We start from the raw sequence: 24497 nt of genomic DNA, 5'->3' as shown, positions 1-24497 counted from the left end.
GCAACAAACAGGAACTAGCACTGGGCACTAGATCAATATGTTAGTCTAATAAATCATATAAAATGTTGCCAGAAATATGTGAAAGTTGTATAATATTGGCATGAAACAATCAAACATTATAGATTCGACAGAAACGTATCATCATCACCAAGCTTAATTCTTGCTTGCCCTCGAGTAGATAAATGATAAAAAAGAGTTTTTTTGATGTGGGATGTTACCTAGCACAATCTTGATCATATATCTAATCATGGCATGAATATTAAGACACGAGTGATTCAAAGCAATAGTCTATAATTTGACATAAAGACATCAATACTCACACATCCCAACAAACAATCATGTCTTCCAAAATATCAATTCTTAAAGAATGCTATACATACAAAATCATATAGTCTTATCATGCTCCATCTTCTTAACACAAAGCATTTATCATGTACTACCCCCGTGTCAGCCAAGCAATTGGTTCATACTTTTAACGTGCTTCAACATTTTCAACTCTCATGCAATACATGAGTGCAAGCCATGGATATAGCACTATGGATGGAATAGAATATGGTGCTAGAGATTAATTTGGAGAGGGCAAAAAATAGGTAAGAAAGTCTCACATCAACGCGGCTAATCAACGGGCTATGGAGATGCCCATCAATTGATATCAGTGCGAGGAGTAGGGATTGCGACGCAACAGATGCACTAAGAGCTATAAGTGTCTGAAAGCTCAACATGGAAACTAAGTGGGTGTGCATCTAACTCTATAATGAAAATTTTCCACTAGTATATGAAAGTGACAACATAGGAGACTCTCCATATGAAAAACATGGTGCTGTTTTGAAGAACAAGTGTGGAATTTGCAAGCCCCTTCTCTCTTTTTCTCTCATTTTTTATTTTCCTTTTTTCTTGGGCTCTTTTTGGCCTCATTTTTCTTTCTTTTTGTTCGGAGTCTCATCCCGACTTGTGGGGGAATCATAGTCTCCATCATCCTTTCGTTGGGACATGCTCTAATAATGAATAATGATGATCATCACACTTCTATTTACTTACAGCTCAATATTACAACTAGATACCTAGAACAAAGTATGACTCTATATGAATGCCTCTGGCAGTGTACGAGGATGTGCAATGATCTAGCATAGCAGAGATATCAAAAAATGGACAAGCCATAGAAACATCATGCTAGCTATCTTACGATCATGCAAAGCAATATGACAATGAATGCTCAAGTCATCAAAATGGAGGTGGTGGAAGTTGCACACACTACAACAGAAAATACACTTCCGTGATGATACGTGTTTGTCACAGTAGGTCACATTTTCTGTCATGCATGTACATCCATGATGATTTTATGACAGAATCAATATAGTCATACCTATGTTGTCGTAGAAGTGTTCCATGACAATACCAGAATTATTGTAACAGCCACGAAGCGGCTATATCTCCCACGTGTCGGAGCACGACTTAGAGGCATAACCTCATTGTAGGCAATGTCGCAACAGGGGTAATCTTTACACATCCCATGTACTGAATAAGAAAAGAGGTACATAGTTGGCTTACAATCGCCACTTCACACAATAACATAAATATAGCATTACAATCATCCAGATACAATCAAGGTCCGACTACGGAACCAAAATAAAGACTACCCCAAATGCATAATGTCCCCGATCGCCCCAACTGGGCTCCACTACCGATCGTCTGGAAAGGAAACGTAGTATCGTCCCGAGTCCTCATCGAAATCCCACTTGAGCTCAGTCGTATCTCCTGGAATAGTATCATCGGTCCCTGCATCTGGTTTTGGAAGTAACCTGTGAGTCACGGGGACTCAGCAATCTCACACCCTCGCGGTCAAGACTATTTAACCTTAAAAGGTAGGGAAAAGGTATGAGGTGGAGCTGCAGCAAGCACTAGCATATATGGTGGCTAACCTTACGCAAATGAGAGCAAGAAGAGAAAGCAAAGCACGTTCGAGAATCTATGATCAAGAAGTGATCCTAGGAATACTTACATTCAAGCATAACCCGAGACCGTGTTCTCTTCCCGGACTCCGCCGAAAAGAGACCATCACGGCTACACACGTTGTTGATTCATTTTAATTAAGTTAAGTTTCAAGTTCTCTACAACCGGACATTAACAAATTCCCATCTGCCCATAACTGCGGGCACGACTTTCGAAAGTTCAAATCCCTGCAGGGGTGTCCCAACTTAGCCCATCACAAGCTCTCATGGTCAACGAAGGATATTCCTTCTCCCAGGACGACCCGATCAGACCCGAGAAGACATCTCAACAATGGTAAAACAAGACCAGCAAAGCCACCCGAATGTGCCGACAAATCCCGATAGGAGCTACACATATCTCGTTCTTAGGGCACCCCGGATTGTCCAAACTTCCGATAGGCCAACCCAGAGTTGCCCCTGGTGGCCACCGGCGGCTGACAAGTTGGACCAACACTCAGAGGAGCACTGGCCCAGGGGTTTAAAATAAAGATGACCCTTGAGTCCACGAAACCCAAGGGAAAAAGGCTAGGTGGCAAATGGTAAAACCAAGGTTGGGCCTTGCTGGAGGAGTTTTATTCAAGGCGAACTGTCAAGGGGTTCGCATTATAACCCAACCATGTAAGGAACGCAAAAACAAGGAACATAACACCGGTATGATGGAAACTAGGGCGGCAAGAGTGGAACAAAACACCAGGGATAAGGCCGAGCCTTCCACCCTTTACCAAGTGTATAGATACATTAAAGTAGACAAGATATAATAGTTTTATCCCAACAATAAACCGGTTCCAACAAGGAACAAACTCCAATCTTCACCTACAACTAGCAACACTATAAGAGGGGCTGAGCAAAGCGATAACATAGCCAAACAACGGTTTGTAGGACAAGGTGGGTTAGAGGTTTGACATGGCAATATGGGAGGCATGATAAAGCATGTGGTAGGTATCGTAGCATAGGCATAGCAATAGAGCGAGCAACTAGCAAGCAAAGATAGAAGTGATTTCGAGGGTATGGTCATCTTGCCTGCAAAGTTCTCCGAGTTGATGAAAGCTTGATCCTCGTAAGCGTACTCAACGGGTTCCTCGATCACGTACTCGTCTCCCGGCTCTACCCAAAGCAAGAACACAAGCAAAGGGAACCACGATCAACCACGGTGCAATGCGCAAGCAACATGATGCAAAACATGGCATGATATGCGGGATGTGATATGTAATGCATATGCATGCTTCGGAAAGGAAAGATTGAACCAGGCCTCCACTTGGAAAACCCAAGAGTGCCGCTGGAAAGATGAGTTGATTTCGGTCGAAATCGATATAAAGATCACCAGAATCGGATACACGGTTTGCAAATGGCAAGCAAAACAATAATGTCACCAATCTGCGATTAACAACACGATGCCATCTAAATGCATCAAGAAAAATAAGCTACTGCACTCTAACATAGTAACAAATCACATGGCAGTGATCCACTCAAGATGGTTGACAAAAGATGAACATTGATCTACGGCTAATTCACAAAATAGCATGTTCAAACAAGCATGGCAAAAGTGCAAAAGATATCAGGTTCACAGACTTAGTGAAAATAACATGTCAGGATTTAACATCAGGAAGCAATGTTTAGAGCAAGATAACAACATGCTACAGGAACATATCATGGCAAAGCAAGGCATGGCATGAAGATACTCAAAGTATATAACAAAAGTCCCTTACTAACCATAAGCCAAAAAGGATCAGAAGATACAATGGCAACCATATGAACATAGCAAGTTTCGTTAACAGATTCAGACTTAGCAGAAAACTGGACATGGCAGAAATAGAGTTACGTAGGCATGTTTACGAGCTCGATGCACTCACCACAAGGTATTGCATGACAAACTAAGCATACACCCAGCAAGAAGACATTATAAATAAGCTAACCATGGCAAGAACACTCTCATAGCATGCATGGATCAACTGCAACAACCTCGGCAAAATTGCTTAACACGTAAACAATCTGCCAGGAACATTTTATAGCAAAAGTAGAGTAAGATTGAGTCATGCTAGGGGACTCCATAACTGCAAACAAAGACATGGATGGATAGAACAGAACAATATCTCAAAAACATCCTTACAGAACATGCTCAAAAGAGGCATGGATCACTCTGTAGCAACACGAATACATGGCATAAAAATAACATCAGGGAAATGACAGAAGAATTCTAAGTCCCTGAAATCAGCAACATCACGAGAGCTATTTTGCATGATTGTGCTAGTCACCAAAATGATCAAAAAAATGCTTGGCCTACACCCCTGTAAAGATGGCATGGCATATAACAAAACACATTTAGGGCTCAAGTTCATAGGAGGCACACATTAAACATGGCAAAAATGACAAATGTCCATATTCTGCTAAGGAACAGAAACTAACATCACATAGCACTCTTGCAACAGCATTTAGGGCATCAAGATGAACTCAAATGAACATGGTGCAATGGAATGAAATGAAGTGCACATCTAGACGAACAATTCGATATGCTACACACCCAAAATGGAGCTATGGGTGCAAAGTTATGACATGATGAAGAATGCTAAAAAATATTGGGGACTTAGGGCAAAACGAGGTCACCCTAATTTCGGATCTGGATCTGGGCGCGCTTCTCGAGGTTCACCAGGGCTTCTCGTCGGAGTTCAGAAGGAGAGCTCGCTGGAGAGGGGTAGCCGGACTTGGAGGACCTCGCCAGAGGACGGGAGGAGGCGGGGCGAGGTCGGCGCCGGCGGAGGCGACGCAGGCAGGCGCGGGGGCGGTTGGCGGCGGTGGCCGCCGTGGCGTTCGGTGCCAGCGACGGAGAGACGCGGTGCAGGGCGACGAGGAGCGGCGCGGCGAGGCGTGGTGGCTGGCAGCGACGGGCGGCGGAGGACGCGGGCGGCGCGAGGCGGCGGAGGACGCGGGCGGCGCGAGGCGGACGCGGGCGGCGCGACGCGGGCTCCCTGTGGGCCGAGCGGGCCGCGGCAGCGGTGGCGGGCGGAACCGGCACACGTGGCGGCGTCTCGCAGGCGCGGGGCGGCGGCGCGGGACGTCCGGTGGCGGCAGGGGAAGATTTTTAGGGTTTGGACTGCGAGATTTTTGGAGGGGGCATATATTTATAGGTAGAGGGAGCTAGGAGGCTCCAAATTGAGCACGGTTTTCCGCCACGCGATCGTGATCGAACAACCGAGATGATGGAGGGGGTTTAGGTGGGCTTCGGGCCACTTTGGAGAGGTGTTGGGCTGCAACACCCACGAGGCCTTTTCGGTTCCTCGGTTAACCGTTGGAGTATCAAACGAAGTCCAAATGGCACGAAACTTGACAGGCAGTCTACCGGTAGTAAACCAAGGCCGCTTGGCAAGTCTTGGTACAATCTGAAAACTATTAACACCCGCGCACGAAAAGAGGTAAAAGGAGACGCCGGAGGACATAGGAGTGCCGGAATGCAAAACGGACAACATGGAAAATGCTCGGATGCATGAAACGAACACGTATGCAAATGTGATGCACATGATGACATGATACAAGATGCATGACAAGGACAAAAGCAACATGAAGAAAAAACCCAACAATGAGGAATAACATAACTTAGTGCCGGAAATGGCAAGAGTTGGAATACGAATATGGCCAGTTACATATGGGGCGTTACAACACTCCACCACTACGAAAGGATCTCGTCCCGAGATCTAGGACTAGAAAAACTCCGAATATTCAGAACGGAGGTGGTCCTCGCATTCCCAGGTGGCTTCATGGTCAGAATGATGTGACCACTTCACTTTCAGGAATTTGATAGACTTGTTGCGAGTCTTGTGCTCAGTCTCTTCCAGAATAGCAACGGGATGCTCATGATAAGACATGTCTTCTTGGAGGTCAATCTCTTTGAAGTTGACGGTGCGGTCAGGAGTCTTGAAACACTTACGGAGCTGAGACACGTGAAACACGTCGTGCACGTTTGCAAAGTTGGATGGAAGCTCAAGTTGATAGGCGAGATCGCCTCTTTTGCCAATGATCTTGAAAGGACCCATGTATCTAGGGGCAATCTTCCCTTTGATACTGAAGCGACGAGTACCTTTCATTGGAGAGACGCGGAGGTAGACATGGTCTCCGATCTCGAAAGCCAAGTCACGATGCTTGCTAACATAGTAACTCTTCTGGCGCGATTGCGCGGCTTTGAGATTTTCACGAATGACTTTGCACATTTCTTTAGCCTCTGTGATCAAGTCATTGCCAAGAAGTTGGCGTTCACCAGTCTCTGACCAGTTAAGAGGAGTATGACACTTCCTGCCATAGAGAATCTCGAATGGGGCCTTGCCCGACTCGCTTGGAAGCTATTGTTGTAGGAGAACTCGGCATATGGAAGACAATCTTCCCACTTCATACCGAAAGAAATGACACAAGCCCTGAGCATATCTTCGAGAATTTGATTGACTCGCTCGACTTGGCCACTAGTTTGAGGATGAAAAGCTATGCTGAAGCAAATTTTGGTGCCATAGCCTTCTGAAAGGAATCCCAGAACTTAGAGGTAAAGATGCTACCACGATCTGAAGATATCAACTACGGAATGCCGTGCAAAGAGACAATCCTGGAGGTATATATCTCTGCCAGTTGAGCTGTTGTGATAGATTCTTTGATAGGAAGAATATGAGCCACTTTAGTGAGCTTGTCGATGACAACAAAGATAGCAACATTGCCACACTTGTACTTGGGAAATCCAGTCACGAAGTACATCTCAATATGGTCAAACTTCCATTCTGGAATGGCAAGAGGTTGGAGGAGACCAGCTGGTCGTTGGTGTTCTGCTTTCACTCTTCTGCAGACATCACATTCATTCACGAACTGAGTAATCTTGTGCTTCATTCGAGTCCACCAACACGACTGCTTGAGGTCATGGTACATCTTTGTACTTCCAGGGTGAATAGATAGTAGTGAATTGTGAGCCTCGTTCATAATGACTTTACAAAGGTCACCCTTAGGAACAACAATGCAATCCTCGAAGAATAGAGTATCCTTGTCATCAAGACAATAACACTTGTACTTGGGTTGGCTCTTGGCCATCCCAATCTTCACCTTCTTCACCATAGCATCAAGAAGTTGAGCCTCACGAATCTGATCTTCCAAAGTAGGAGAGACTTGGAGGTTGGCAAGGAATACTTGAGGAACAACTTGGAGATTAAGTTTGTGGAAAGCTTCACAAAGCTCTGGTTGATAGGGCTTGAGAATCAAACTGTTGCAGTAAGCCTTCCTGCTCAATGCGTCAGCGATGACATTGGCCTTGCCTGGAGTATATTCGATACTCGGATTATTCTCTTGAATCATTTCGACCCAATGAGTCTGCCTGAGGTTGAGGTTGGGCTGAGTGAAGATGTACTTGAGACTCTTATGATCAGTGAAGATGTCCACTTTCCTTCCCAACAAGAGATGTCTCCATGTTAAAAGAGCATGGACAACTGCCGTCAACTCGAGGTCATGAGTGGGGTAGTTCTTTTCGTTGGGCTCCAACTGGCGAGAGGTATAGGCCACAACTTTCTTCTCTTGCATTAGCACTGCACCGAGACCTTGAAGGGAAGCATCACAGAAAAATTCGAACGGTTTGGATTCATCAGGAGGAGTTAGAACTGGAGCTGTGACTAACTTCTCTTTGAGGGTGTTGAAAGCAATGTCACATTCAGGCGACCAGACATACTTCACATGCTTCTGGTGGAGGTTGGAAAGAGGCTTCGCGATCTTAGAGAAATTCTCAACGAACCTTCTGAGGCGGTTCCCAATTCACAATTGCAGACACCTTCTCAGGATTAACAGCTATGCCCTTGGTGGAGATGATATGCCCAAGGTAGAGAACCTCATCGAGCCAAAACTTGCACTTTGAAAACTTCGCATAGAACTAATGTTCTTTGAGTTTATCCAGCACAAATCTCAAGTGCTTGGCATGATCCTCCTTGTTCTTGGAAAAAACCAAAATGTCATCTAGATAGACCAAGACGAAGTCATTTGTGTAGGGGTTGAAGATGAAGTTCATCATGCGAGAGAATGTTGGAGGAGCGTTGACAAGGCCGAAAGACATGACAGTGTATTCATAGGAACCATAGCTTGTTCTAAATGCTGTCTTGGGGATATCTTGTTCACAAATGCGAATCTGATGATAGCCCATACGGAGGTCAAGCTTGGAGAATACTTGAGCACCTTTGAGTTGTTCGAAAAGCTCATTGATGTTGGGAAGTGGGTACTTGTTCTTTATGGTCTTCTTATTCAATGGACGGTAGTCGACACAAAGTCGGTATGTTCCATCCTTCTTCTTGACGAAAAGAACACCACAACCCCATGGAGAAGAACTTGGTCGGATGAGAGACATACGCTCTTGAATATCGAGTTGTTTCTTCAGCTCCTTCAACTCTTCAGGTCCAAGCTTGTAAGGACGTTTGCAAACAGGTTCCGTGCCAGGCTCAAGATCGATGACGAATTCAACTGGCCGATGAGGAGGCATTCCTGGAAGCTCTTCTGGAAAGACGTCTTGATATTCACAAACAACTGGAATCTGAGAGGTGGCATCCAACTCGCCCTTCTCATTGAGAGAAAACAGTCGAATGGTATCATCACGAGCGGCAAAAACGATCACATCCTCAGACGAGTGTGTCAATTGAATCTGCCTGGAGCACAATCAAGCTGAGCCTTGTGCTTAGAAAGCCAGTCCATGCCGAAAATTAGATCAATATCCCAGTTACCAAGGACCATTGGAGAAGACAAAAACTTATAGTCGCCCAATGTGATAGAAACATCTGGAACCACATAGCTTGCGTGCAAGCATTTACCCGGTGAGACAATTGCTAACGGACTATGCAAATCTTGGAAAGCCAACTCATTCTTAGATGCAAATGGTTTTGAGATGAAACAATGCGATGCACCAGTGTCAAAAAGAACTTTTGCAGGAATATCGTTAACAGGAAGGTTACCCATAATCACTTCTGACGAGTCCTATGTCTGAGCTGCGTTCATCATGTTGACCTTTGCAAACTTGGGATTATGCTTGACCACTGCGGTGCTGGCAGATCTCACAGGAGGAGGAGGAGGAAGACGCCTCTGGTTGAAGCATTTGTTTGCATAGTGACCCTTTTGCTGACACTTGTTGCACGTGACCTCAGAAAGCGTCCAGTGATACGGAGCACTTGACCTTGGAGCATGAGACGAAGTCTTGTTCTGAAAGCCTGGGTTGGGTGGGTGGGAAGATCCATTGCCACCTTTGCTCTTCTGCTGATAAGGCTAACGGAACGGAGGAGGAGGAGGCAACCAATACTTTTGCTGCTTAGCTGCCACTTGAGTTGAGGAAGAAGGAGTTGCATCCTTGACTCTCTTCTTGGAAGCATCGCACTTGAGCTAAGAAGTCTCTTGCTTTAGTGCCATATTGTAGAACTCATCGTACTTCTTCGGCTCAAACAGCACAAGAGCTAGTTGCAGATCTTCTCTGAGGCCACCTCTGAACTGATAAATCATGCTCTTCTCGTCAGGGACGTCTTGGTTAGCGAAACGAGTGAGCTTCTGGAACATGATGTTGTATTGGTAAACAGACAAGCAACCTTGCTTCAGATTGCGGAACTCCTCACGCTTGCTCTCAACAACACTCAGAGGAATGTGGTGAGCTCTGAAGTCTTGGTGGAATTCGTCCCAGGTAATCACACGACCTCCTATGGAATCTTTGTATTGCTGATACCACTCTGCAGCTTGGTCTTTGAGTTGGAACGAGGCAAACTTGACAAAGTCCTTAGGCCTGACATTGCTGCACTCGAAATGCTTGCAGATATCCACGAGCCAATCATCAGCGTCTGTGGCCTCGACACAGTCACTGAAGGTCTTTGGCTGGTTTGCGAGGAACTGGTTGACGGTAGTAAACTGATTCTGATTGTTGCCATGGCCTTGATTTCCTTGGTTGCGCTCTTGCAAGAGTTGCATGATCAGCTGCTTGTTGGCGTTGGTAGCAGCCATCACAGCTTGCCATGCCTCTAGAGGTGGAGGTGGTGGTGGCAGATCTGGATTCAGACACGTTGGAGGAGCCATCCTGAAGAGGGTGACATCCGTTAGCATCTTGAAAGACATATATTCAAGCTGAATCAAATGGATCGAAATTGCAACATATAGTCTCAACATTCGAACAAGAATGAACGAATGAATTCCAAATCAAATGGTCACACTTCCATAAATTGAGAAGCCACTTAGATAGAGGTAGAAGAATAAAACAACATGGTACAGACAAGAACAAATACTTGGTGAGGATTACCCAATCACAAACCAAATATCTGCGGAAGAAATACCAGAGCTACATGAATTCCCACCTATGAAACTCCCAAAAGTTTCCAGTTATGCAATCAGGTGTTGGGGATACAGGGGAAGCATAATATCTCACCCAAAGCTAGCAAATCCTACATCCAGTTGTATCCATCCTTCAACACATAACCAAGAAACCTTCGGAAATCATTTACCTCAACCTTTGAAAAGCATCCGTTATATGAGTTATGGCAATACTCCCGAACTCCCACCCTAGTACTGGGTGGCGTCGAGGTTATCTCACCAACAACTGCATAAAAGAGATTTTCGATGTCGGCGAAACTCAAGTATTCCAGAACTGCAACGGTAAAATTGTGACGACAACACCTCGGAGCTCAACTCCCCGGGACACTGCCACAACCCCTAAATGTCAGGAGGCACCAAGAACAATGTTCTCGTCACAAATCCATCGGAACGATTCCAAGATACCCGTGTGATCCTAAATTTTTTTAGTGAAATTTGAGAAGAGAAGAGTCAAAACTCTACGCCAAGATGCCTCACCGGAGCGACGAAGGGACTGTGGAGTAAAATAATCCTACTCTCCGATATATATAATCCTAAAAGACTCAAAACATTTTTCTAGACTCAACAACACCAGCGATTCGATCAAGGAGGGGGCTCCTAAGTCGGGGAAGGCTCTGATACCAACTTGTAACACCCACGATGCGGCTATATCTCCCACGTGTCGGAGCACGACTTAGAGGCATAACCGCATTGTAGGCAATGTCGCAAGAGGGGTAATCTTTACACATCCCATGTACTGAATAAGAAAAGAGGTACATAGTTGGCCTACAATCGCCACTTCACACAATAACATAAATATAGCATTACAATCATCCAGATACAATCAAGGTCCGACTACGGAACCAAAATAAAGACAACCCCAAATGCATAATGTCCCCGATCGCCCCAACTGGGCTCCACTACTGATCGTCTGGAAAGGAAACGTAGTATCGTCCTGAGTCCTCATTGAACTCCCACTTGAGCTCAGTCGTATCTCCTGGAATGGTATCATCGGCCCCTGCATCTGGTTTTGGAAGTAATCTGTGAGTCACGGGGACTCAACAATCTCACACCCTCGCGATCAAGAATATTTAAGCTTAAAAGGTAGGGAAAACATATGAGGTGGAGCTATAGCAAGCACTAGCATATATGGTGGCTAACCTTACGCAAATGAGAGCAAGAAGAGAAAGCAAAGCACGTTCGAGAATCTATGATCAAGAAGTGATCCTAGGAATACTTACGTTCAAGCATAACCCGAGACCGTGTTCTCTTCCCGGACTCCGCCAAAAAGAGACCATCACGGCTACACAAGCTGTTGATTCATTTTAATTAAGTTAAGTTTCAAGTTCTCTACAACCGGACATTAACAAATTCCCATCTACCCATGACCACGGGCACGACTTTCGGAAGTTCAAATCCCTGTAGGGGAGTCCCAACTTAGCCCATCACAAGCTCTGACGGTCAACGAAGAATATTCCTTCTCCCAGGACGACCCGATCAGACTCGGAATCCTGGTTACAAGACATCTCGACAATGGTAAAACAAGACCAGCAAAGCCACCCGAATGTGCCGACAAATCCCGATAGGAGCTGCATATATCTCATTCTCAGGGCACACCGGATTGTTCAAACTTCCGGTAGGCCAGCCCAAAGTTGCCCCTGGTGGCCACCGGCGGCTGACAAGTTGGACCAACACTCAGAGGAGCACTGGCCCGAGGGATTAAAAGAAAGATGACCCTTGAGTCCACGAAACCCAAGGGAAAAAGGCTAGGTGGCAAATGGTAAAACCAAGGTTGGGCCTTGCTGGAGGAGTTTTATTCAAGGTGAACTGTCAAGGGGTTCCCATTATAACCCAACCGTGTAAGGAATGCAAAAACAAGGAACATAACACCGGTATGAAGGAAACTAGGGCGGAAAGAGTGGAACAAAACACTAGGCATAAGGCCGAGCCTTCCACCCTTTACCAAGTGTATAGATGCATTAAAGTAGACAAGATATAATAGTGATATCCCAACAATAAACCGGTTCCAACAAGGAACAAACTCCAATCTTCACCTGCAACTAGCAACGCTATAAGAGGGGCTGAGCAAAGCAGTAACATAGCCAAACAACAGTTTGCTAGGACAAGGTGGGTTAGAGGTTTGACATGGCAATATGGGAGGCATGATAAAGCATGTGGTAGGTATCGTAGCATAGGCATAGCAATAGAGCGAGCAACTAGCAAGCAAAGATAGAAGTGGTTTCAAGGGTATGGTCATCTTGCCTGCAAAGTTCTCCGAGTTGATGAAAGCTTGATCCTCGTAAGTGTACTCAACGGGTTCCTCGATCACGTACTCGTCTCCCGACTCTACCCAAAGCAAGAACACAAGCAAAGGGAACCACGATCAACTACGGTGCAATGCGCAAGCAACATGATGCAAAACATGGCATGATATGCAGGATGTGATATGTAATGCATATGCGTGCTTCGGAAAGGAAAGATTGAACCAGGCCTCCACTTGGAAAGACCAAGAGTGCCGCTGGAAAGATGGATTGATTTCGGTAGAAATCGATATAAAGATCATCGGAATTGGATACACGGTTTGCAAATGGCAAGCAAAACAATAATGGCACCAATCTGTGATTAACAACACAATGCCATCTAAATGCATCAAGAAAAATAAGCTACTGCACTCTAACATAGTAACAAATCACATGGCAGTGATCCACTCAAGATGCTTGACAAAAGATGAACACTGAGCTACGGCTAATTCACAAAATAGCATGTTCAAACAAGCATGGCAAAAGTGCAAAAGATATCAGGTTCACAGACTTAGTGAAAATAACATGTCAGGAATTAACATCAAGAATCAATGTTTAGATCAAGGTAACAACATGCTACAGGAACATATCATGGCAAAGCAAGGCATGGCATGAAGATACTCAAAGTATATAACAAAAGTCCCTTACTGACCATAAGCCAAAAAGGATCAGAAGATACAATGGCAACCATATGAACATAGCAAGTTTCGTTAATAGATTCAGACTTAGCAGAAAACTGGACATGGCATAAACAGAGTTACGTAGGCATGTTTACGAGCTCGATGCACTCACCACAAGGTATTGCATGACAAACTAAGCATACAACCAGCAAGAAGACATGATAAATAAGCTAACCATGGCAAGAACACTCTCATAGCATGCATGGATCAACTACAACAACCTCGGCAAAATTGCTTAACACGTAAACAATCTGCCAGGAACATTTTATAGCAAAAGTAGAGCAAGATTGAGTCATGCTAGGGACTCCATAATTGCAAACAAATACATGGATGGATAGAACATAACAATATCTCAAAAACATCCTTACTGAACATGCTCAAAAGAGGCATGGATCACTCTGTAGCAACAAGAATACATGGCATAAAAATAACATCAGGGAAATGACTTAGAAGAATTCTAAGTCCCTGAAATCAGCAACATCACGAGAGCTACTTTGCATGCTTGTGATAGTCACCACAATGATCACAAAAATATATGGCATAGACCCCTGTAAAGATGGCATGGCATATAACAAAACACATGTACGGCTCAAGTTCATAGGAGGCACACATTAAACATGGCAAAAATGACAAATGTCCATATTCTGCTAAGGAACAGAAACTAACATCACATAGCACTCTTGCAACAGCGTTTAGGGCATCAAGATGAACTCAAATGAACATGGTGCAACGGAATGAAATGAAGTGCACATTCAGACGAACAATTTGATATGCTGCACGCCCAAAACAGAGCTACGTATGCAAAGTTATGACATGATGAAGAATGCTAAAAAATATTGGGGACTTGGGGCAAAATGAGGTCAACCCTAATTTCGGATCTGGATCTGGGCACGCTTCTCAAGGTTCACCGGGGCTTCTCGCCGGAGTTCGGAAGGAGAGCTCACCGGAGAGGGGTAGCCGGACTTGGAGGACCTCGCCGGAGGACGGGAGGAGGCGGGGCGAGGTCGGCGCCGGCGGGAGGCGACGCACGCAGGCGCGGGGGCGGTCGGTGACGGTGGCCGCGGTGGCGTTTGGCGCCGGCGATGGAGAGACGCGATGCAGGGCGGCGAGGAGCGGCGCGGCGAGGCGTGGTGGCTGGCGGCGACGGGCGGCGGAGGACGCGGGCGGCGCGAGGCGCGGGGCAGCTTGGGGCCCGATCTGGCCCGGGACGGGCTCCCTGTGGGCCGAGCGGGACGCGACGGCGGCGGGCGGAACCGGGAGATGTGGCGGCGTCTCACAGGCGCGGGGCGGTGGCGCGGGACGTCCGGCCGGCGGCGAACATGTCCGGTTGTGGCGGGGGAAGATTTTTAGGGTTTTGACTGCGAGATTTTTGGAGGGGGGGCATATATTTATAGGTAGAGGGAGCTAGGAGGCTCCAAATTGAGCACGGTTTTCAGCCACGCGATCGTGATTGAATGACCGAGATGATGGAGGGGTTTTAGGTGGGTTTTGGGCCACTTTGGAGAGGTGTTGGGCTGCAACACCCACGAGGCCTTTTCGGTTCCTCAGTTAACCGTTGGAGTATCAAACGAAGTCCAAATGGCACGAAACTTGACAGGCGGTCTACCGGTAGTAAACCAAGGCCACTTGGAAAGTCTCGGTCCAATCCAAGAATGTTTAACACCTGCACACGAGAAGAGGTAAAAGGAGACGCCAGAGGACATAGGAGTGCCAGAATGCAAAACGGACAACGGGAAAAAATGCTCGGATGCATGAAACGAACACGTATGCAAATGCGATGCACATGATGACATGATATGAGATGCATGAGATGGACAAAAGCAACACGAAGACAAAACCCAACAATGAGGAATAACATAACTTAGTGCCGGAAATGGCAAGAGTTGGAATACAAATATGGCAAGTTACATATGGGGCGTTACAATTATCATCACGGAAGTGTCCACTTCCATGACAATAAATGGCGCGTCATCGACGTGCTTTCGTCAAGGGTAATCGACACGTGGCACCCACCATAATGGGTTGCGTTAAGCTACCGGGTTCTGGTTTGGATACGATAACCCGTTAACAGCCTAGACCAATGGCGATTTTCCACGTGTAAAATTCTCATTTGCCAACGATCCATGTGTCAGCTCACCGTTGTGACATATGTCAACCGTCCACTGGACACAAGTCGCCAATGAAACGTTGACACATGGGAAGGCCCAATAGAGGCCCATATAGGTTTAAAAGCTAGCCCAGGAATAGGCCCACAAGATTTCATCAGATTTAGTGGGCCTGCCCATTAACAGCCTAACATTTTATGGACCAAATTATGGCCCACATCAGATATGGCCCGTTAAAGGACTGCAATATTCTGGGCCAGTTTACGACCCATATCATATCCGGGCCGTTAACAGCCTACAATAGTTTGGGCCAAATTACGGTCCATATTTGATCTGACCCATTAACTGACTTTCATATCTTGGGCTAAATCATGGCCCATAACAGACACGACCCTTTAACAGCTACTGTGCCTTGGGCCCATTGGGGGCTTGATTTGCCCTTCGGCCTCTTAATGACCCGTTTAACAGTTTGCCCCGATATTAGATTCGGCCTGTCAGTGGCCCTATCTACATATGGGCCTCTGTCGGTCTGTTTTCACTTTTGGCCATTTAAAGGGCCGAGTTGCACCTAGGCCTAATTCTAGTATGTAGTGACTTTCGGCCTCTTAACGGCCCGTAGTATTCGTGGATACATTCTAGCCCAAACTGCATATTGGCCTGTTAAAGGCCCTTGATAGTGTTGGGCCTAATTTTGGTCCGTTATACATCCGGCCTGCTTCTAGCCCATCATGTAATTGGGTCAGGAAAGGCCCAAGAACATTTTAGCCTGTTAATGGCCCATCATACCAATCAGCCAATAATGGGTCGATGTATATTACAGCCTGTTGTCGACCCGTGATTTGTTCGCCACAATTAAGTCTCAATCTAGATCTCAGCCTCTTAAAAGGCTATTTAATTTTTTGGCCCAATTAAGGCAAGCGGTTTACTGGGCCTTTTAAAAGCCCGAAACTAATAGTGGGCCAGATTAAGTGTAGACCTAACTAATGGCCCAAGATGATTGTAGGCCCATAGTTCGGCCTGTACTAGCGATTGGCGACTGGCCAGTTTTAGTACCGAAATTATTTTTATATAAACCTAACTTATTGGCTCATTACACTCCGATCAAAGATTATGACCTTTTCTCAGAGAGATGAAAGCATAAACAACAAATAAATTACAACATCGCGACAAAGAATAAACCTAGAATATACTGTTGGGGAACGTTGCAGAAAACAAGAAATTTCCTATGGTTTCACCAAGATCCATCTATGAGTTCATCTAGCAACGAGTGATTGGATTGCATCTACATACCTTTGTAGATCACGCGCGGAAGTGTTCAAAAAACGGGGATGAGGAAGTCGTACTCGACGTGATCCAAATCACCGGAGATCCTAGCGCCGAACGGACGGCACCTCCGTGTTCAACACATGTACGGTCAGCGTAACGTCTCCTTCTTCTTGATCCAGCAAGGGGGAAGGAGAGGTTGAGGGAGATGGCTCCAGCAGCAGCACGACGTCGTGGTGGTGATGGAGCTGCAGTACTCTGGCAGGGCTTCGCTAAGCACTATGGAGGAGGAGGATGTGTTGGAGAGGGAGAGGGAGGCACCAAAGGCGTGTTGTGAGAGGCCCTCCTTTCCCCACTATATATAGGGAGTCCAAGGGGGGGGGGGGCGCTGGCCCTAGGAGATCCAATCTCCTAGGGGGGGTGCGGCCAAGGGAGGAATCCCTCCTCCCCAAGGCACCTAGGAGGTGCCTTCCCCCTTTGAGACTCTTCCCTTGAACCCTAGGCGCATGGGCCTCTTGGGGCTGGTGCCCTTGGACCATATAGGCCAAGGCGCACCCCCTACAGCCCATGTAGCCCCCCGGGGCAGGTGGCCCCACCCGGTGGACCCCCGGGACCCTTCCGGTGGTCCCGGTACAATACCGGTGACCCCGAAACTTGTCCCGATGCCCGAAATAGCACTTCCTATATATAATTCTTTACCTCCGGACCATTCTGGAACTCCTCGTGACGTCCGGGATCTCATCCAGGACTCTGAACAACATTCGGGTTACTGTATATACATATCCCTACAACCCTAGCGTCACCGAACCTTAAGTGTGTAGACCCTACGGGTTCGGGAGACATGTAGACATGACCGAGACGACTCTCCAGCCAATAACCAACAGCGGGATCTGGATACCCATGTTGGCTCCCACATGCTCCTCGATGATGTCATCGGATGAACCACGATGTCGAGGATTCAAGCAACCCCGCATACAATTCCCTTCGTCAATCGGTATGTAACATGCCCGAGATCCGATCATTAGTATCCCAATACCTCGTTCAATCTCGTTACCGGCAAGTCACTTTATTCATACCGTAATGCATGATCCCATGACCAGACACTTGGTCACTTTGAGCTCATTATGATGATGCATTACTGAGTGGGCCCAGTGATACCTCTCCGTCATACGGAGTGACAAATCCCAGTCTTGATCCGTGTCAACCCAACAGACACTTTCGGAGATACCCGTAGTATACCTTTATAGTCACCCAGTTACGTTGTGATGTTTGGCACACCCAAAGCACTCCTACAGTATCTGGGAGTTACACGATCTCATGGTCTAAGGAAAAGATACTTGACATTGAAAAACTCTAGCAAACGAACTATACAATCTTATGCTATGTTTAGGATTGGGTCTTGTCCATCACATCATTCTCCTAATGATGTGATCTCGTTATCAATGACATCCAATGTCCATAGTCAGGAAACCATGACTATCTGTTGATCAACGAGCTAGTCAACTAGAGGCTTACTAGGGACATGTTGGTGTCTATTATTCACACATGTATTACGATTTCCGGATAACACAATTATAGCATGAATAAAGACAATTATCATGAACGAGGAAATATAATAATAATGCTTTTATTATTGCCTCTAGGGCATATTTCCAACAGTCTCCCACTTGCACTAGAGTCAATAATCTAGTTACATGTGATGAATCGAACACCCATGGAATTCTGGTGTTGATCATGTTTTGCTCTAGGGAGAGGTTTAGTCAACGGATCTGCTATATTCAGGTCCGTATGTACTTTACAAATATCTATGTCTCCATCTTGAACATTTTCACGAATGGAGTTGAAGCGACGCTTGATGTGCCTCGTCTTCTTGTGAAACCTGGGCTCCTTGGCAAGTGCAATAGCTCCAGTGTTGTCACAGAAGAGTTTGATTGGCCCCGACGCATTGGGTATGACTCCTAGGTCGGTGATGAACTCCTTCGCCCAAATTGCTTCATGTGCTGCCTTCGAGGCTGCCATGTACTCTGCTTCACATGTAGATCCCGCCACAATGCTCTGCTTGCAACTGCACCAACTTACTGCCCCACCATTCAAAATATACACGTATCCGGTTTGTGACTTAGAGTCATCCAGATCTGTGTCGAAGCTAGCGTCGACGTAACCTTTTACGACGAGCTCTTCGTCACCTCCATAAACGAGAAACATTTCCTTAGTCCTTTTCAGGTACTTCAGGATATTCTTGACCGCTGTCCAGTGTTCCTTGCCAGGATTACTTTGGTACCTACCTACCAAACTTACGGCAAGGTTTACATCAGGTCTGGTACACAGCATGGCATACATAATAGAACCTATGGCTGAGGCATAGGGGATGACACTCATCTCTTCTATATCTTCTGCCGTGGTCAAACATTGAGCTGAGCTCAATTTCTCACCTTGCAACACAGGCAAGAACCCCTTCTTAGACTGATCCATATTGAACTTCTTCAATATCTTATCAAGGTATGTGCTTTGTGAAAGACCTATGAGGCGTCTTGATCTATCTCTGTAGATCTTGATGCCTAATATATAAGCAGCTTCTCCAAGGTCCTTCATTGAAAAACTTTTATTCAAGTAGGCCTTAATGCTGTCCAAGAGTTCTATATCATTTCCCATCAAAAGTATGTCATCTACATATAATATGAGAAATGCTACAGAGCTCCCACTCACTTTCTTGTAAACGCAGGCTTCTCCATAAGTCTTGCGTAAACCCAAACGCTTTGATCATCTCATCAAAGCGAATGTTCCAACTCCGAGATACTTGCACCAGCCCATAAATCGAGCGTTGGAGCTTGCACACCTTGTCAGCATTCTTAGGATCGACGAAACCTTCCGGCTGCATCATATACAATTCTTCCTTAAGGAAACCATTAAGGAATGCCTTTTTGACGTCCATTTGCCATATTTCATAATCATAGAATGCGGCAATTGCTAACATAATTCGGACGGACTTTAGCTTCGCTACCGGTGAGAAAGTCTCATCATAGTCAACCCCTTGAACTTGTCGATAACCCTTAGCGACAAGCCGAGCTTTATAGATGGTCACATTACCATCCGCGTCTGTCTTCTTCTTAAAGATCCATTTATTTTCTATGGCTCGCCGCTCAACGGGCAAGTCAGTCAAAGTCCATACTTCGTTTTCATACATGGATCCTATCTCGGATTTCATGGCTTCTAGCCATTTGTCGGAATCCGGGCCCGCCATCGCTTCTTCATAGTTCGAAGGTTCACCGTTGTCTAACAACATGATTTCCAACACAGGGTTGCCATACCACTCTGGTGCGGAACGTGTCCTTGTGGACCTACGAAGTTCAGTAGCAACTTGATTTGAAGTTTCATGATCATCATCATTAACTTCCTCTCTAGTCAGTGCAGGCACCTCAGGAACATTTTCTTGAGTTGCGCCATTTTCCGGTTCAAGAGGTAATACTTCATCAAGTTCTACTTTCCTCCCACTTACTTCTTTCGAGAGAAACTCCTTCTCTAGAAAGGATCCATTCTTGGCAACAAAGATCTTGCCTTCGGATCTGAGGTAGAAGGTATACCCAATAGTTTCTTTAGGGTATCCTATGAAGATGCATTTTTCCGACTTGGGTTCGAGCTTTTCAGGTTGAAGTTTCTTGACATAAGCATCGCATCCCCAAACTTTTAGAAACGACAGCTTACGTTTCTTCCCAAACCATAATTCATACGGTGTCATCTCAACGGATTTCGATGGAGCCCTATTTAAAGTGAATGCGGCAGTCTCTAAAGCATAGCCCCAAAAAGATAGCGGTAAATCGGCAAGAGACATCATAGGTTGCACCATATCTAATAGAGTGCGATTACGATGTTTGGACACACCATTACGCTGAGGTGTTCTAGGCGGCGTGAGTTGTGAAACTATTCCACATTTTCTTAAGTGTGTGCCAAACTCGTGACTCAAGTATTCTCCTCCACGATCTGATCGCAGGAACTTGATTTTCCTGTCACGTTGATTCTCAACCTCACTCTGAAATTCCTTGAACTTTTCAAAGGTCTCAGACTTGTGTTTCATTAAGTAGACATACCCATATCTACTCAAGTCATCAGTGAGGGTGAGAAAATAACGATAGCCACCGCGAGCCTCAACGCTCATTGGACCGCACACATCAGTATGTATGATTTCCAATAAGTTGGTTGCTCGCTCCATTGTTCCTGAGAACGGAGTCTTGGTCATTTTACCCATGATGCATGGTTCGCACGTGTCAAATGATTCGTAATCAAGAGACTCTAAAAGTCCATCTGCATGGAGCTTCTTCATGCGTTTGACACCTATGTGACCAAGGCGGCAGTGCCACAAGTATGTGGGACTATCATTATCAATCTTACATCTTTTGGTATTCACACTATGAATATGTGTAGCATTACGCTCGAGATTCATTAAGAATAAACCATTCACCATCGGAGCATGACCGTAAAACATATCTCTCATATAAATAGAACAACCATTATTCTCGGATTTAAATGAGCAGCCATCTCGTATTAAATGAGATCCTGATACAATGTTCATGCTCAAACTTGGCACTAAATAACAATTATTGAGGTTCAAAACTAATCCCGTAGGTAAATGTAGAGGTAGCGTGCCGACGGCGATCACATCGACCTTGGAACCATTCCCGACGCGCATCGTCACCTCGTCCTTCGCAAGTCTCCGCTTATTCCGCAGCTCCTGCTTTGAGTTACAAATGTGAGCAACTGCACCGGTATCAAATACCCAGGAGCTACTACGAGTACTGGTAAGGTACACATCAAGTACATGTATATCACATATACCTTTCGTTTTGCCGGCCTTCTTGTCCGCTAAGTATTTGGGGCAGTTCCGCTTCCAGTGACCACTTTCCTTGCAATAAAAGCACTCAGTCTCGGGCTTGGGTCCATTCTTTGGCTTCTTCCCGGCAGCTTGCTTGCCGGGCGCGGCAACTCCCTTGCCGTCCTTCTTGAAGGCTTTCTTACCCTTGCCCTTCTTGAACTTAGTGGTTTTATTCACCATCAACACTTGATGTTCCTTTTTGACTTCTACCTCTGCTGATTTCAGCATTGCAAATACTTCAGGAATGGTCTTTTCCATCCCCTGCATATTGAAGTTCATCACAAAGCTCTTGTAGCTCGGTGGAAACGACTGAAGGATTCTGTCAATGACCGCGTCATCCGGGAGATTAACTCCCAGCTGAGTCAAGCGGTTATGTAACCCAGACATAGTGAGTATGTGCTCACTGACAGAACTGTTTTCCTCCATCTTACAGCTGAAGAATTTGTCGGAGACTTGATATCTCTCGACCCGGGCATGAGCTTGGAAAACCATTTTCAGCTCTTCAAACATCTCATATGCTCAGTGTCTCTCAAAACGCTTTTGGAGCCCTGGCTCTAAGCTGTAAAGCATGCCGCACTGGACGAGGGAGTAGTCATCGGTACGTGCCTGCCAAGCGTTCATAACGTCTTGTTCTACAGGGAGAACAGGTGCATCACCCAGCGGTGCTTGTAGGACATAATATTTCTTGGCAGCTATGAGGATGATCCTTAGGTTCCGGACCCAGTCCGTGTAGTTGCTGCCATCGTCTTTCAGCTTGGTTTTCTCTAGGAACGCGTTGAAGTTGAGGACTATGTTGGCCATTTGATCTACAAGACATATTGCAAATATTTTTAGACTAAGTTCATGATAATTAAGTTCATCTAATCAAATTATTCAATGAACTCCCACTTAGATAGACATCCCTCCTGTAATCTAAGTATAACATGATCCGAGTTAACTAGGCCGTGTCCGATCATCATGTGAGACGGACTAGTCAACATCGGTGAACATCTTCATGTTGATCGTATCTTCTATACGACTCATGCTCGACCTTTTGGTCTTCTGTGTTCCGAGGCCATGTCTGTACATGCTAGGCTCGTCAAGTCAACCTAAGTGTTTGCATGTGTAAATTTGTCTTACACCCGTTGTATGTGAATGTTAGAATCTATCACACCCGATCATCACGTGGTGCTTCGAAACAACGAACTGTCGCAACGGTGCACAGTTAGGGGGAACACTTTCTTGAAATTATTATGAGGGATCATCTTATTTACTACCGTCGTTCTAAGTAAACAAGATGCAAAAACATGATAAACATCACATGCAATCAAATAATAATAGTGACATGATATGGCCAATATCACATAGCTCCTTTGATCTCTATCTTGGGGCTCCATAATCATCTTGTCACCGGCATGACACCATGATCTCCATCATCATGATCTCCATCATCGTGTCTCCATGAAGTTGCTCGCCAACTATTACTTCTACTACTATGGCTAACACGTTTAGCAATAAAGTAAAGTAATTTACATGGCGTTTCTCAATGACACGCAGGTCATACAAAAAATAAAGACAACTCCTATGGCTCCTGTCGGTTGTCATACTCATCGACATGCAAGTCGTGATTCCTATTACAATAGCATGAACATCTCATACATCACATATATATCATTCATCATTCATCACAACTTTGGCCATATCATATGACAAAGCACTTGCTGCAAAAACAAGTTAGACGTCCTCTAATTGTTGTTGCAAGTTTTACGTGGCTGAAGTAGGGTTCTAGCAAGAACGTTTTCTTACCTATGTGAAAGCCACAACGTGATTTGTCAACTTCTATTTACCCTTAATAAGGACCCTTTTCATCGAATCCGCTCCAACTAAAGTGGGAGAGACAGACACCCGCCAGCCACCTTATGCAACTTGTGCATGTTAGTCGGTGGAACCGGTCTCACGCAAGCGTACGTGTAAGGTTGGTCCGGGCCGCTTCATCCCACAATACCATTGAAGCAAGATAAGACTAGTAGCGGCAAGAAAGTTGACAACATCAACACCCACAACAAATTGTGTTCTACTCGTGCAAGAGAACTACGCATAGACCTAGCTCATGATGCCATTGTTGGGGAACGTTGCAGAAAACAAAAAATTTCCTACGGTTTCACCAAGATCCATCTATGAGTTCATCTAGCAACGAGTGATTGGATTGCATCTACATACCTTTGTAGATCACGCGCTGAAGCATTCAAAGAACGGGGATGAGGAAGTCGTACTCGACGTGATCCAAATCACCGGAGATCCTAGCGCCGAACGGACGGCACCTCCGCGTTCAACACATGTACGGTCAGCATAACGTCTCCTTCTTCTTGATCCAGCAAGGGGGAAGGAGAGGTTGAGGGAGATGGCTCCAGCAGCAGCATGACGGCGTGGTGGTGATGGAGCTGCAGTACTCCGGCAGGGCTTCGCTAAGCACTATGGAGGAGGAGGATGTGTTGGAGAGGGAGAGGGAGGCACCAAAGGCGTGTTGTGAGTGGCCCTCCTTTCCCCACTATATATAGGGAGTCCAAGGGGGGGGGCCGGCCCTAGGAGATCCAATCTCCTAGGGGGGTGCGGCCAAGGGAGGAATCCCTCCTCCCCAAGGCACCTAGGAGGTGCCTTCCCCCTTTGGGACTCTTCCCTTCCTTGAACCCTAGGTGCATGGGCCTCTTGGGGCTAGTGCCCTTGGACCATATAGGCCAAGGCGCACCCCTACAGCCCATGTGGCCCCCCGGGGCAGGTGGCCCCACCCGGTGGACCCCCGGGATCCTTCCGGTGGTCCCGGTACAATACCGGTGACCCCGAAACTTGTCCCGATGGCCGAAATAGCACTTCATATATATAATTCTTTACCTCCGGACCATTCCGGAACTCCTCGTGACGTCCGGGATCTCATCCGGGACTCCGAACAACATTCGGGTTACTGTATATACATATCCCTACAACCCTAGCGTCACCGAACC

Source organism: Triticum dicoccoides, chromosome 4A (genome assembly GCF_002162155.2).
Source record: "Triticum dicoccoides isolate Atlit2015 ecotype Zavitan chromosome 4A, WEW_v2.0, whole genome shotgun sequence".
In the NCBI taxonomy this organism is placed as follows: Eukaryota; Viridiplantae; Streptophyta; class Magnoliopsida; order Poales; family Poaceae; genus Triticum; species Triticum dicoccoides.
The sequence above is the reverse complement of the archived record's forward strand: the minus strand, read 5'-3'. Positions refer to the sequence as shown.